The 14,929-nt window shown below is 42.9% G+C and overlaps 1 protein-coding gene and 1 long non-coding RNA gene across 6 annotated transcripts in view; one reads left to right on the top strand and one right to left on the bottom strand.

The window, feature by feature from the left end:
* MKLN1 (muskelin 1) overlaps positions 1-14,929 on the bottom strand; it is a 389,751-nt gene that overhangs the window by 305,784 nt on the left and 69,038 nt on the right. The window contains exon 3 of one of the 5 annotated variants that reach the window (XM_077994953.1): positions 1,249-1,386. The exons of the other annotated variants lie outside the window; for them this stretch is intronic. The gene's annotated coding sequence lies outside the window, so the exon portion shown is untranslated. The remainder of the gene's footprint in view (positions 1-1,248; positions 1,387-14,929) is intronic. 5 annotated transcript variants of the gene reach the window in all.
* Positions 5,517-14,739, top strand: LOC144339946 (uncharacterized). Its single transcript, XR_013415574.1, has 3 exons — positions 5,517-5,605; positions 14,388-14,482; positions 14,680-14,739. It is a non-coding gene; the product is annotated as an uncharacterized LOC144339946 (long non-coding RNA).

The following is a 14,929-nucleotide window of genomic DNA, read 5'->3' as shown; positions in this document are numbered from 1 at the left end:
TTAAAACCTAGCTGTGTTTTCTTATATTGCCTTATAAGGAGGAACCCATGTTTCCACAGACATCCTAGATTTGAGAGGAGGAATGGAACATGGGGAAACATCTCATCCAGCTTCCATGTGCTATGCAATTCAGTAGTAAGCCAACTTTATAGGTAACACAACTGAATGTGGAGAGGCTAAGTGATAATTTTTCAATAACTTGAAAAATTACAAATTTTAAAAATAAAAAATTTAATTAAAAAATTACATTTAAAGTTTCTAAAAGATTTACATATTCATGGTAGAAAATTTGGTAAATATAAAAATATACACAAAAAAAGAAAATTAAAATTATCCTGATGAAACTACTGGTTTTTGTTGTTGTTGTTGCTGTTTGAGACAGAGTCTAGCTCTGTCACCAGGCTGGAGTGCAGTGGTGCAATCTCGGCTCACTGCAACCTACACCTCCTAGGTTCAAGTGGTTCCCCTGCCTCAGCCTCCTGAGTAGCTGGAATTACAGGCACGCGCTGCCACGCCCAGCTAATTTTTGTATTTTTAGTAGAGACAGGGTTTCACCATGTTGGCCAGGCTGGTCTCAATCTCCTGACCTCATGATCCGCCTGCCTCAGACTCCTAAAGTGCTGGGGTTACAGGCGTGAGCCACCGGGACCGGCCGAAACTACTGTTAACATAGTCTCCCAAACACATATGAAATATGTACGTGGTTACATATGTATGTGGCTACATGCATATTTCATGCTCAAAATATTGAGGAGGAAAAAAAGGCAAAGTAAAACAGTTGTTGGCCCATCTTTTCCAAATTGGGAATCACTGTCCACATTTTTTTTTTTTTCAGACAGAGTCTCGCTCTGTCACCCAGGTTGGAGTGCAGTGGTGCGATCTTGGCTCACTGCAACCTCCACCTCCCAGGTTCAAGCGATTCTCCTGCCTCAGCCTCCTGAGTAGCTGGGACTACAGGCACCTGCCACCATGCCTGGTTAGTTTTTGTATTTTTAGTAGAGATGGGGTTTCACCATGTTGGCCAGGCTGGTCTCAAACTCCTGACCTCAAGTGATCCACCCTCCTCGGTCTCCCAAAGTGCTGGGATTACAGCCATGAGCCACCGTGCCTAGTCCACTGTACACATATTTTAATCACCTTCTTCAATGCGTCTCCTCTTCCCCTGAGACCAATCTGACGATAAATTGTAAATGGGGTGCCATATCTCCTATTTGAAAAATAGCACCAGGTTTGTAGGTAATTCCTTACCTTTGTTTTCTTCAATAGAGACCCAGGAAATTGTAAAAGAAGTATGATACTGCAAAACACCTTTGTTTTGCGAGATAACTTTGGAGGTGCCGATGTTGACAGCTGTAGTCAGTCACATGCTTACCAGAACAAAGATCCCTACAAAGGGAGAAGTTAACTTTAGCTTTGAAAATCCTTTTATCCTTCATGATTTGATGCCTTTAAATTTGTCACCTGAATGCGATATTAACATAATCGTCTGCATTTCAGCTAATGAATGCACCTGCTTCTAAGACTTTATTTTAGGAGTTTTAATGAGCTCTTCAAAAGAGTTTGCCTGGACTTAGTGCACGGCTAGAAAAATAGCAGCTGTAAGCAACTAACAACACATTCAGTATTTGAATCAAGCTCTGTGAAGTTGTTAAACTTGAGAAGGAGTATCTATCCATCTGTTTGTGATAAGGGAAATGAAAATTGAGATGTGGCTGTGGCATTTGGAAAAAGCACTAAAGTAACTGGGTCTGGCCAAAGAAGGTTATTAGCTGGCTGTATGTATGGATCCCAAGCATATGAATTTAATGTATTGATTTAAGCTAAAATCTAGTTTTCTTGTCTATCTAATAATGGTACCCATTTATAAGCTTGTCAGGATTAAATATCTCATCTGTTATATGCACTCATTAACATTAGATTTTATAATTATGATGCTTATTAAGAAGATGTGACTTTACAAAGGGCCACATATAGTATGAGTCCATTCATAGGAAATATCCTGAATAGGTAAATTCACAAAGTCAGAAAGTAGGTTGGTGGTTGCCAGGGGCTGCAGGGGGAAATTGGAAGCAATTGCTTAATGGACATGGGGTTTCCTCTGGGTATGAGTCAAACGTTTTGGAACCAGATACAAGTGGTGGTTGTACAATGTTGTAAATATACTAAATGTCTCTGAATTGTTCACTTTAAGATAGGCAATTGCCTGGGCACAGTGGCTCATGCCTATATTCCCAGCACTTTGAGAGGCTGAGGGGGACGGCGGGGAGAGGACTGTTTGAGCCCAGGAGTTCAAGACCAGCCTGGGCAACAAAATGAGACCCTGTTTCTGGAAAAAAAAAAAAAAAAAAAAAAAGCAAGAGAAAGAAACAACCTAAGTAATTTTATGTTATGTGAATTGCACCTCAATAATTTTGAAAAAGGGCCTGGTGCTGTGGTTCATGCTTGTAATCCCAGCATTTTGGGAGGCTGAGGTGGAAGGTTTGCTTGAGCCCAGGAGTTTGTCACTACCCTGAACAACATAAGGAAACCACATCTGTACAAAAATTTAAAAATTTTTAAAATTAGCTGGGCATCGTGGGCAGGTGGTGGGGGTTGGGGAGTTGAGGCTGCTGTGAGCCATGATGGTGCCACTGAATCTCAGCCTGTCTCAAAAATAATAATTTTTAGCCGGGCGTGGTGGTTCACGCCTATAATCCCAGCACTTTGGGAGGCTGAGGCGGGCGGATCGCGAGGTCAGGAATTCGAGACCAGCCTGGCCAACATGGTGAAACCTCATCTCTACTAAAATACAAAAATACAAAAATTAGCCAGGTATGGTGGTGCGCACCTACCTGGCCCTTTTTCAAAATTATTGAGGTGAAATTCACATGACATAAAATTACCTAGATTATTTCTTTTTCTAGCTTTTTTTTTCCCCAGAAAAAAAAGTCCCAGCTACTCCAGGAGGCTGAGGCAGAAGAATAGCTTGAATCCGGGAGGCGGAGGTTGCAGTGAGCTGAGATCACGCCACTGCACTCCAGCCTGGGCAACAGAGTGAGATTCCATCTTAAATAATAATAATAATAATTTTTTAAAATGTGACTTTGGATTTAGTAAATTCCATTTGATTGGCTATAGGTTGTAAGACGGTTCCTAAATAAATAATTGCTCATCAAGACATATAGTAAGAAAAAAAAAAAACTGATCTCCTTACATAAGTAATCAGGAAGACTGTTTCCTTGCTGAATCATACCTTGACTCCACAGTGAAGATTTTTGCAAGGGAAAACATTAACCAATCTCTGGAGGTCCAAATCCCTAAACAATTCTGTAAGCCATTTAAATTTTGTAACTATTATATGGAAGTTAGCATATTAGAATACGTATTTACTTCCAATATATATTTTAATACTTTTTATTATATAGTCAAATTAATTCCATGCTTGTTACACTGATTTCAACATCACATTTTCATAATATCCCTCCTTTTCTTCATATGCTCCTGTGTGTACTTTGGGTAGTAGTAACAACCCATCCAAAACTCAAGTGAATGGAAGACAAAAAACACAGGACAAATGTTGCTTTAAAAACATACACAGGAGGTTGGGCGCAGTGGCTCACGTCTGTAATCCCAGCAGTTTGGGAGGCCAAGGCAGGTGGATCATGAAGTTAGGAGTTCGAGACCGGCCCGGCCAACCTGGTGAAACCCTGTCTCTACTAAAAGTACAAAAATTAGCGTGGTGTGGTGGTGGGTGCCCGTAATCCCAGCTACTCGGGAGGCTGAGGCAGGAGAATTGTTTGAAGCCCGGAGGTGGAGGTTACAGTGAGCCGAGATCGCGCCATTGCTCTCCAGCCTGGGTGACAGGGCGAGACTCCATCTCAAAAAAAAGGACAAAATATATATATATGTATATATATACACAAACACACACATACAGCAGGCCAGGCACAGTGGCTCACACCTGCAATCCTAGCACTTTGGCAGGCCGAGGAGGGCAGATTGCCTGAGCTTAGGAGTTCGAGACCACCTTGGGAAACATGGTGAAAACCCATCTCTACTACAATACAAAAAAAAAAAAAAAAAAGTCAGGCATGGTGGCAGCTGCCTGTAGTCCCGGCTGCTTGGGAGACTGAGGCACGAGAATTGCGTGAATCTGGGAGACAGAAGTCGCAGTGAGCCGAGATTGCACCACTGCACTCCAGCCTGGGCGGTAGAGCGAGACTCCATCTCAAAAAAGCAAAAGAAAGAAGAAAAGAAAATATATACAGCAGATACATTACAGACCAATTGGAGGTAACATCCTATAATGAAGATGCCACAAATTTTTATCTTTCTCTCTCCTTGTAAAATTGGTAACATGAAGGCAAGATAACTTAAGTAAATGGAAAATTCTTCAATTTCCTTTTTATTTTATCTCAATAAAAGTGAGGCAGCTATTCTAGCTAGGGTGGAAGTAATTTATTCTCTGGACTCCTTCTCTCCTTCACATCATCCTGACCAACAGTTTTCCCTCAGTATTTGGAGCTGGTTCATTGGTGTTTCACTCATACGCCACAACACTGGAGAATCACTCAGAAATCAGGACCAGCTTAGGAATCTTCGCCAGCTTGATGCACGAGTTTCTCTGGAAAGGCATTGATTTCTAGAAGCCCCCAATTTGAATCTGCTGGAGTAAGCAGCCTTCTGGCAACTGCTCGCATTCCCACATCTCAAGAGATCCACTTTATCCAGACTTGCATGGAGCAGCTCTCCAGAAGACATCCAGTTCTACTTTTAGACCTTAGCTTTGTAACCTGAGCAAACAACCCCACGGGGGCTCACCTCCAGCCGCCCTTAGGCAGTGTTTTGCTACCCAAGGCGAGCTGACCTTACACTGATGAAGACCTGCTGTCTATGGCCTAGCTAGTCACAGCGTGGTCCTCAGAAAGGCAGCATCAGCGTCACCTGGGGGCACAGAGTCTCAGTCCTCACTCCAGGGCTATTGAATCAGAATCTGTAGCTCAACAAGGTTCCCAGGTGATTTGTATGCATTTTTAAGCTTAAATAGCAGTGGTCTAAGGGACCTGCCTGAGTTGCTTTTTCCAGCAGTAGAACTCACTATGTCCTGGTCTGAAGTTGGTAGCCATCCATTTTCCACTAGCAGTCTCTACACAGATTTCTCTGCAGTGCTCCAGGGCAAGCTCTCTCTATTTTGGATGAATTCCCAACCAGTGGGTCTTATAGCAATCTGCATTTCTATTATTTGGGTGGTCACACAAGTAGATAGCACAGCCTCCCACTAGCCTAAACCATACCCATTCCCCTCCAACTCATTTTGTTCTCCTTATTCCCACAGCTGTAGTGTTACAATGATCATAAATTATTGTTAAAGAAGAAAATTACCAAAAGAAAAAAAAATAGTCTCTATAAACCTGCATAGTTTAGAGCTAAAGAATATGTTAAAATTTTCCATCATGGAAATTTCCCAGCTACTGGGCTCTTTAGATTTTTTTTTTTTTTTTTTTTTTTTTCAGAGCTGCAAGCAAAGAATGGAAATTTCCAATTGCAGCATCAAGGGCTGCTGTTCTGCTGACTGTCTTGCTCAGCCGGGGTCATCTGCTTCTCTAAGACATCAAGGAATGCCAAGGTAGGTCTGAGAGAAAACATATACTTCCTCTGCAGGAAGGAAGGAATGCCCTGATGCTTTCTCCAACTTGTAATTAGGGGAGGGGCAGGAGAGGTGACATCCCCCACTCCATCCACCTGGATGTGGATTTTGTTGTTACCACCTATCAGCGGCTTATCCTACTTGACATCTTTCCAGTGGCAGCTGGCTGGCAGGTTTTCCGTTTTTTAAGAAATCCTTAAGGTGGTGGGGGATCCAGAGAGAGGGAGGGAACCAACATTTTTGAGGTCTAGTCCTCTAAGCAACCCACCAGGTATTTTATATATGTTATGTCATTTAGCCTTGTCACACTTAGCCTTCATTACATTTAACCTTGTGACCCACCCAAGGTTAACTTCTGATTTTCTGCACTCAAATTTTGGAAGCATCATTTGTTCTTCCTAAGACAGCCCTATTGCCCCCAGCCCTCCTAGAAACCAGTTATCTTCAAGCATCCTGAAGGTTTTGTTTCCACCTCCTCAACAACATCAACAGCTCTGTTCCTTCTCATTATATCTAAGTTGAAAGATATTTCCATTCACAGCTGGTCCTGATGTCTGAGTCAACAGGCGTCTAATAGTTCCCTAAATTCCGTCGTGTACCTCCCCACTCACTACTGCTATTACTACAGAAGTATGATGGCAGCTCCACGAAGTTTGAGTATAAAGGCATTGGCGTCTTGCAAACAAAGCTAAGGACCCTGACTGGCTCTGGGCCAGAAAGAACATTCTCATACCTAGGCTGGGTGGGTTTGTCTGGGTGGTTTGGGAGTTTTGCTTTTTTTGTTTGTTTTTTAATATAAAAGACCTTTAGGGGGATTCTGAAATACTGTAAGAAGCAAGAGCTATCTATGTTTACTCTCTTCTTACAGACAGCCGTATCATACCAGGAAAAGAATTGCTAAGGAGGTCTTCTGACCTCACTGTTGCTATTTATACATAACATCATTTATTGAGACAAGTTTGGTAATAGTGAAGATTTTCTAGCAATAAATTTTTTAAAAAATCATTACATGGCTAGTGAGTTAAAAAAATTCTCCCATATCTGTCATTTCAATCACATCCATATCCATAGATAGTGATATGATCTTTGAATACAGTGATCAATTTTACCACCACCCAATGATGAAAGTGGAGGCAAACGGGAATCAGTCAGAATATTGTAGGTCTGTTTAGGCTTTAGTCTCAAAAGCTGATGTTTAGTTGAGTTATTGCTTACATCTGTGACAATGGTTTTCCATATCCGTTTAACCCATTACAACTGAGTCTGATTCCCTGGTGAAATTCATCAAGTGGTATTTGAATATGAGTCTGGGTCTCATGTGATATGCACACATTTCCAACAGGCTTCTTTCTACCCCTCCTCTGTATCTGTCATTAGCCAGAAGACAGTGGTCCTCTGAGTTGAAGACACTGATGATTCATATCTGTGGGTGGGGCCGAATAGACTGATGTATTCAGACCACAGAGATGACTTTTAAAATTCTGTGGTTGGAATACACGCTGTTTTAGATGATGATTGATTGTTTGTGATTTCAAACATGGCCTCAATTCTGTCCCTCCTGTTTCCCTGCCCCTTGCAATGTGACTCTGCAGCTCCTCCCATCAAGAGCTGGAGTCTGTTTCCACATTCCTTGAGTCTGGGCCTGCCTTTTGGCTGGCTTTGGCCACTATAATGTAATTGAAATAATGGTGTTCCGATTCCAAGCCTAAGCCTCAAGTGTGTGCCTCGGCTCTCTCCTGAAACCTGCCACTGCTGTGTGAACAAGTCCAGGCTAGCCTGCTGGAGGATGTGACATCCTGTGGAGTCGAGATGAGCCACTCCAGCTGAAGCCATTTTAGACCAGCCAGCTCCAAGCAAACACACGAGCTGATCACAAATGTGTGAGCAAGCCCACCACAATCAGCTGGGCCCAGCCCAGATCAGCAGAACCTCTCAGCCAATTCACAGACTCAAGAAATAGTGACTGGTAGCTGTTGTATGCCATGTAATTTTAAGATGGTTTGTTATAAAGTAACAGGTAACTAATACAGATGACCAATTATCTTCTCCCCCCGCCCCCTGTGGCTAGGAAGCTCAGAGCCAAATTCCAAAGCCAATCGTAGAAACTATACTTATTTATTTATTCATGTTTATTGCATACTTTATGGGTGACATATGTACAATCTTCTCTCTCCTTAATGGTGAATTTTTAAAATTCGATAATCTATTGTTTACCACATTGACTCTAAACCAACTGAATACCTTGTTTTAAATATTTAGGTGGTTGTTATTTATCAGATTAGAAGAGATGAATCTAGAGTGAGGATTGGCAAACACTCACTTTCTTTCTCTTTGTTTTGAGCCACAGTCTCACTCTGTCACCCAGGCTGGGGTGCAGTGGTGCAATCTTGGCTCACTGCAACCTCCACCTTCTGGGTTCAAGAAATTTTCCTGCCTCAGCCTCCCAAGTAGCTGGGACTACAAGCATGCACCACCATGCCTGGCTACTTTTTTTGCATGTACTTTTAGTAGAGACGGGGTTTCGTCCTGTCGGCCAGGGTGGCCTCGAACTCCTGGACTCTGGTCTCGAAATCCTGGACTCAAGTGATCCCCCCACCTCAGCCTCCCAAAGTGCTGAGGTTACAGGCGTGAGCCACCACACCCAGCCTAGGACTGGCAAACACTTTCTGTAAAGGGCCAGCCAGAAAATATTTTAGGCTTTGCAGTCTGTATAGTCTCTGTCACAACTACCTAACTCTGCTGTTATAGCACTAAAGCAGCCATAGACAATCTGTATACAAATGAGCATGGCTGTATTCCAATGAAACTTAATTACAAAAACAGGTGGTGGATCAGATTTGGCCCTCAGGCCATAGTTTGCTGACCTCTGGTCTAGAGCAATATGTACTATGCAAAAACATCTTCACCTACACTACAGTCTCCTCAACTTTATTGTAATTTATCTCAGTTGTTTTGAAAAAAAAAAAAAAAAAAACAGACAAATGAGGTGAATTTACTTCCTCTAGCAGAGGACAAGAAGAGGCTGACCGTGCGGTAGGAAACTATACAGCATTTGTACCAGGGCAAGTATGACACTGAACAAATCCCCTGGCCACTTTGTCCATGACTGCTTATTTAGTTTAATGCTGAAGGCCAGACTAACACAAGCAATGTCTCATTTGTTTTGTTTCATCCCACAGCTTCTAATCTCAAATACTCATTTAACAAATGCATGCTGGATGTCACAATAAGGATGGCGCTCCAGTCCTCCTTGCCTACTCGGAGTTCCCTGAATGTATTGTGCTATTTCACGCCTCTCTAACTCTGCACACAATGTTCCTTCTGCCTGGAACACACTTAGCCCTCTTCTCTTACTGGCTGACGCCTACACGCTGATCAAAACTAAGCTCAATGATACTGCCTCTTGGAAGACTTCCCTGAGTGCACTTCTACCTCCTCACCCTCAACCTTCAGCCCGCACACTCAATCTCGGCATTTATTCTACTAAACTCATAATGAAGATAGCTAATGCTTATATGGTTCCAGGCACTCACTATGGGCCAGGCACAGTTCTATCCTGTCATTTCATTGAAATTATTGGTATGCTTGCCTGTTTCCACAAGACAATGGTACATTCAGAAACATTTATTGAGTACTTTGTAACTGGTATGCTAGGCAAAGTAAATAAAACAGTAACTTACAGACCATAAGCCCACTGAGGGAACCTACTGCATGTTATTTGTCTTTACCTCTCAATACCTAGCAGTGTCCAGAGCAAAGGTTTTGTTTTAATTTTTTTTTTTTCAATCACTGCAGCCGTGATCTCCTGGTCTCAAGCAATCCTCCCACGTCGGCCTCCTGAGTAGCTGGGGCTACAGGCGTGTGCTACCACGCCCAGCTCATTTTTTAAATTATTTTTTATAGAGACAGTGTCTTGCTATGTTGCCCAGGCTGGTCTTGAACTCCTGGCCTCAAGCAATCTTCCCACTTCGGCCTCCCAAACTGCTGGGATTACTGGCATGAGCTACCCATACGTGGTCAGAACAGAGGTTTTTGTTTGTTTGTTTGTTTGTTTTTGAGCCGGAGTCTCACTCTGTCACCCAGGCTGGAGTGCAGTGACATGATTTCAGCTCGCTGCAACCTCCACCTTCTGGGTTCAAGTGATTCTCCTGTCTCAGCCTCCTGATAGCTGGGATTACAGGCATGTGCTACCATGCCCAGCTAATTTTTGTTTTTTAGTAAAGACGGGGTTTCACCATGTTGGCCAGGAGGGTCTCAATCTCTTGACTTTGTGATCTGCCCGCCTCGGCCTCCCAAAGTGCTGGGATTACAGGCGTGCACCACCACACCCGGCCCGCAGAAGTTTTAAATTAATATGAGACGAACAAATGAAAATGCCACTTATATGGTACAAAATATGTGCTAGGCCATGTTCTAAGCTCTTTACATCTCTAAGCCTCAAGACAACTTTATGGGGTAGCTGGTATAATTATCACCATTTCACACACGGGAATTGAAGGCATGGAGAATTTTTAGGTAATTTTTCTAAGGTCACAGAGCTAGTATGTGACAGCTGGTTCCAGAATCTATGCTCACAACCCCTGGATGAAATGAAAGCTTGGGTGACTCAGCATAAATCCATTTCTACTCCTGGGAGAGTCATTTTTTCTTTTTTTTTTTCGAGACGGAGTCTCGCTCTGTTGCCCAGGCTGGAGTGCAGCGGTGCGATCTCAACTCACTGCAACCTCCGCCTCCCAGGTTCAAGCGATTCTCCAACCTCAGCCTCCCGAGTAGCTGGGATTACAGGCATGTGCCACCATGTCTGGTTAAGTTTTTTTTTTTGTACTTTCAGTAGAGATGGGATTTCACCGTGTTGGCCAGACTGGTCTCAAACTCCTGACCTCAGGTGATCCACTCACCTCAGCCTCCTAAAGTGCCGGGATTACGAGCGTGAGCCACCGTGCCCAGCCCCTAGGGAAAGTAATTTAAAAGATGCATCTTTGAGAACATCGATTGTCCAGTGGTACCAGTCACGTGCTTAAGCTTAGGCGTCAGAGAATTTGTTCACATCTGGTCTCAAGGGCGTGATGTAAGTGAGTGATGTTGGTAGTGGCATTGACAGTACCTGCAAGGTGCAGGCTTACATTTACAAAGCATTATGGTTGCATTCTGAACTCTGATCTGATTTCTTCCGTCACCCTGTCTTCCTCTCGGAAGCATCAATGCTCGGGCAACTCCAGCACAGTTTCTGCCAGCATGTCTCTGCCATGTTGACTCTTCCCTGACGGCAGGCAGGTTCTACAGTAGATCCATCCGTGTTGGCCTATTCCCTTGGACACGTCGGCAAATTAGCATTTTGGAGAAGACTACACGGAAACATCCATAATACTGGTGAACCTGGCTGGGCGTGTGCATCTTTAAAAACGTATTGCTAGGTGGGCATGGTGGCTCATGCCTGTGATCCCAGCACTTTGGAGGCCAAGGCAGGCAGATCACCTGAGATCAGGAGTTCGAGACTAGCCTGGCCAACATGGTGAAACCCCGTCTTTACTAAAATTACCAAAAAAAAAAAAAAAAAAAATTAGCTGCATGTGGTGGCAGGTACCTGTAATTCCAGCTACTCGGGAGGCTGAGACAGGTGAATTGCTTGAACCCGGGAGGCGGAGGTTGTAGTAAACCGAGACCATGCCATTGCACTCCGGCCTGGGCAACAAGAACGAAACTCCATCTCACAAAAAAAAAAAAAAAAGCATCACTGCCAGTCATTTATAGAAGGCTTTGGAAGTTCCCATGGGGCCTTGCAAGCAACATGCCACTCAGCAGGGAAGATAAAGACAGGGAGAGACAGTGACTGGCCTGCAGCTGTCTCTAAGGACAGGCTTGCTCTGCTGAAAAAAACAAAGAACAGATATTTGGAATAGAATTTTGCATCTGAAACAAATATGGATTTGGATAATTTTAGGTTTGAGCATTAAGACATTAGAAAATAAAGCCAGGCACAGTGGTGCACACCTATAGTCCCTGCTACTAGGGGGGCGGAGTTGGGAGGATTGCTTGAGCCCAGGAGTTTGATGCTGTAATGCCCTGTGATCGTGCCTGTGAATAGCCACATAGTGTGACCCCGTCTCTAAAAAAAACCTAAAAAAAGAAAGAAAAGTGATCACAGAGTCCCTGCAGACACTTGAAGTCTATGGTCTGTCTGAGTAGAGAACAAATGTGTCCATTCTCCCACCTCAAGGCAGCTTAAAAAAAAAAATGTAACCTTTCTTCTTTACTCCCTTTGCAAATTAGGTAACTAGGAGGAGGTGAACAGTCAATTTCCTCAGTGGCTTCCACTGATGGTTTAGAGGACCCAACGAGGTACCAGGGCCAGGACTGGTTCCCACAAGCTTCCCGTTCTCAGTCTGGGGCACAACAGAGGCTAAAAAGAATTCAAAGATTCAAGAATTGGCTCTTAGAAGCAACCATGTGTCACCATAGAGCTGGGCAAGATTGTGCTTGTTGACTTTTCTCCTAGTCAAGAATTAACCCTGAGACTTCTCTAGGAAGACATTGATTGCCTGGCTGGAAAACATTGCTTGCCTGGCTGGAAAACTTCAGAAACATTGAGTTGACCACTATTCTCAGGCACCTGTACATACATTTTTCAGGGCATTGGGTAGAATTTACAGCATCTTATTTTCCAATTAAAATAATCTGTTACTGCATTTGTAGTCTGTTTCATATGGTTTAACATTTAATAATTCTCTGTTGCTTTTATTACGAAAACTTGCATTCTCTCATGTAGAGCAGAATCTCCCTGAGGGCAAGATTTATGCCTTCACTTCTTTGGACTCCTCCACAGGACCAAATGAAGGAGTACAATGGTGGGTGGTCACGAGGGAATGATTACAGGACATAGTATTTGGAGACCTGGGCAGTTCCAGTGCTCCTCACCCCCCGTCAAGCTGAGTATAGGTCCTCAGAAAGCACTTAAGTCTCAGAGTTGCCATTTCCTCATTTTCAGATTGCCTCTCTTACCTTACCGGTTGTTGGGAGGATCAAATAAGATAATGTCTGTGAAAGTATTTTGTGAACCAAGATCTGCTAGCTACTGAAATGTAAGAAGTCATCAGAAGAGGCACTTAGGAAATATCTGATTGATTTTTAATGATAAGATATTGTCTTCCCCTTTCTCCTTTACATTCAGCTCCTTTGAGGGTGTTATTTTGCAGGATTTCACTTTATATGAGTAGCAAAACCACTCCACGTCCGCCTGATACTGTGTGGTAGGTCCCCTAGTGCATTTCACCTCATAATTACCTTAAAATTTGACTGACATTTAAGCAAACCAACCAAAAAAGTCACAAGGTATGCCATGGTCACATTGATCACAGAGGATTTGTCAAGATCAATGCATGAGTACCCCACTGGCATTTCAGAGCCTTTCTTGTGCTGCTGCGTCAGCCCACTAAAATTACACCCTAGGCAAAGATTATGTATATTTCTGTACTCCAGCACATAGTTCATACATGAGAGTGGCAGATCATTGCTCTAAGCCCAGGCCAGTGAAAAAGAAAATTAAAATGTGGCAGTATAACGGGGAATTTCACAAAAAGGTGACACTATAAAACAGACTCTTTAAACGACTCATTTATTTGTAGTCTTTATTCTCTATTTGTTCTTAGCAAAGAAGACAATCTATAGTAACAGAATTCTATATGACTCATTAGAGAAATCTTTCAAACATGGTTATTCCTTAAAATGCTTCTAGAAGATATAAGGTTTAGTCTCAGGGTTTCTTCTCACTCAACTGGAGGAAAAAATAGAGATGCTAAGGGATAAGCTAAGTTGTATATTCCAGAGATTTGTTTATATAAACTCCTGATTCCTCATCTAGTTCTTTGGGCCCAAATAACATGAAAGTAAAAATAACTAGACAGAGACAGCTTGGCTGCGGTAAGTACTGTCTTCTCTTTCTGAAGCTTTTCAATTCCAGTATTTTCACACGCTATTCCTGAATGCTATGGGAACCTGTTTTTCCCCAAGTTCAATCATATAGTGTCAACTGCAGGACAGGCATCCAGGTTTGAAGCATTTTGTCAACATCTTCAATCCAAACCAGTTTTGAACTCTATGAACTCTATTGATGAACATATTTATGATGTTCTTTTTTTTTTTTTTTTTTTCTTTTTGAGATGGAGTTTCGCTCTGTCGCCCAGGCTGGAGTGCAACGGTGCGATCTCGGCTCACTACAGCCTCCCCCTCCCAGGTTCCAGCAATTCTTCTGCCTTAGTTTCCTGGGTAGCTGGGATTACATGCACGCACCACTACACCGGTTAATTTTTGTATTTCTAATAGGGATGGGGGCCGGGTGTGGTGGCTCATGCCTGTAATCCTAGCACTTTGGGAGGCCAAGGCAGGTGGATCACCTGAGGTCAGGAGTTCGAGACCAGCCTGATCAATATGGTGGAACCCCATCTCTACTAAAAATACAAAAATTAGCTGGGTGTGGTGGCTTGCACCTATAGTCCTAGCTACTCAGGAGGCTGAGACAGGAGAACTGCTTGAACCCAGGAGGTGGAGGGTGCAGTGAGCTGAGATTGTGCCACTGGACTCCAGACTGGGTGACAGAACGAGACTCCATCTCAAAAAAATAAAAAATAAAAATAAAAAAACCAAATAGAGATGAGGTTTCACCATGTTGGCCAGGCTGGTCTCAAACTCCTGCCTCAGCCTCTCGAGTTGCTGGGACTAAATGTGTGCGCCATCAAGTCCAGTTAATTTTTTTTCTTTTTGTTAGGGATGGAATCTCCCTATGTTGCCCAGGCTGGTCTCAAACTCCTGGCTTCACATGATCCTCCTGCCTTGGCCTCCCAAAATGCTGAGATTACAGGGGTGAGTCACTGTGCCTGGCCTGAAGCCTCATTTTTAATAGATGTTAGTAGCTAGTAACATTAAAGTCATACTAAATACCAATACATTTTAATGTTTAAACCTGATAACATGCTTATGCATATATAGTTTTCTATAATAATTTTATTTTCATCAGATGCTTTTCTTTCTTACTCTCAAATCTCTCCCACTTCTTCTAGGGCTGATGTGAGGCCAAGACTCTTTCATAATCAATACTGGAGAGAAAATACCTAAGAGGAGGAGGAAGTGGTGGATTTAACATTAATTATTATCTTCCTATGACACCATGATCTCCTCCCTTTGCTTGAAAAGTTGCAGGAAAATAATGGTGATGGGAAGGGGAAAACATCCAACTGCAGAATTGATTATTTGTCCATTTACCCCCAAAATATATGGTGAGTGGCAGGCATGTAAGGGTGTCACTGTACT

The sequence above is a fragment of the Macaca mulatta genome, chromosome 3 (assembly GCF_049350105.2).
Source record: "Macaca mulatta isolate MMU2019108-1 chromosome 3, T2T-MMU8v2.0, whole genome shotgun sequence".
Classification (NCBI taxonomy): Eukaryota; Metazoa; Chordata; class Mammalia; order Primates; family Cercopithecidae; genus Macaca; species Macaca mulatta.
Note: the sequence above shows the minus strand (reverse complement) of the source record. Positions and strands in the feature narration are given on the sequence as shown.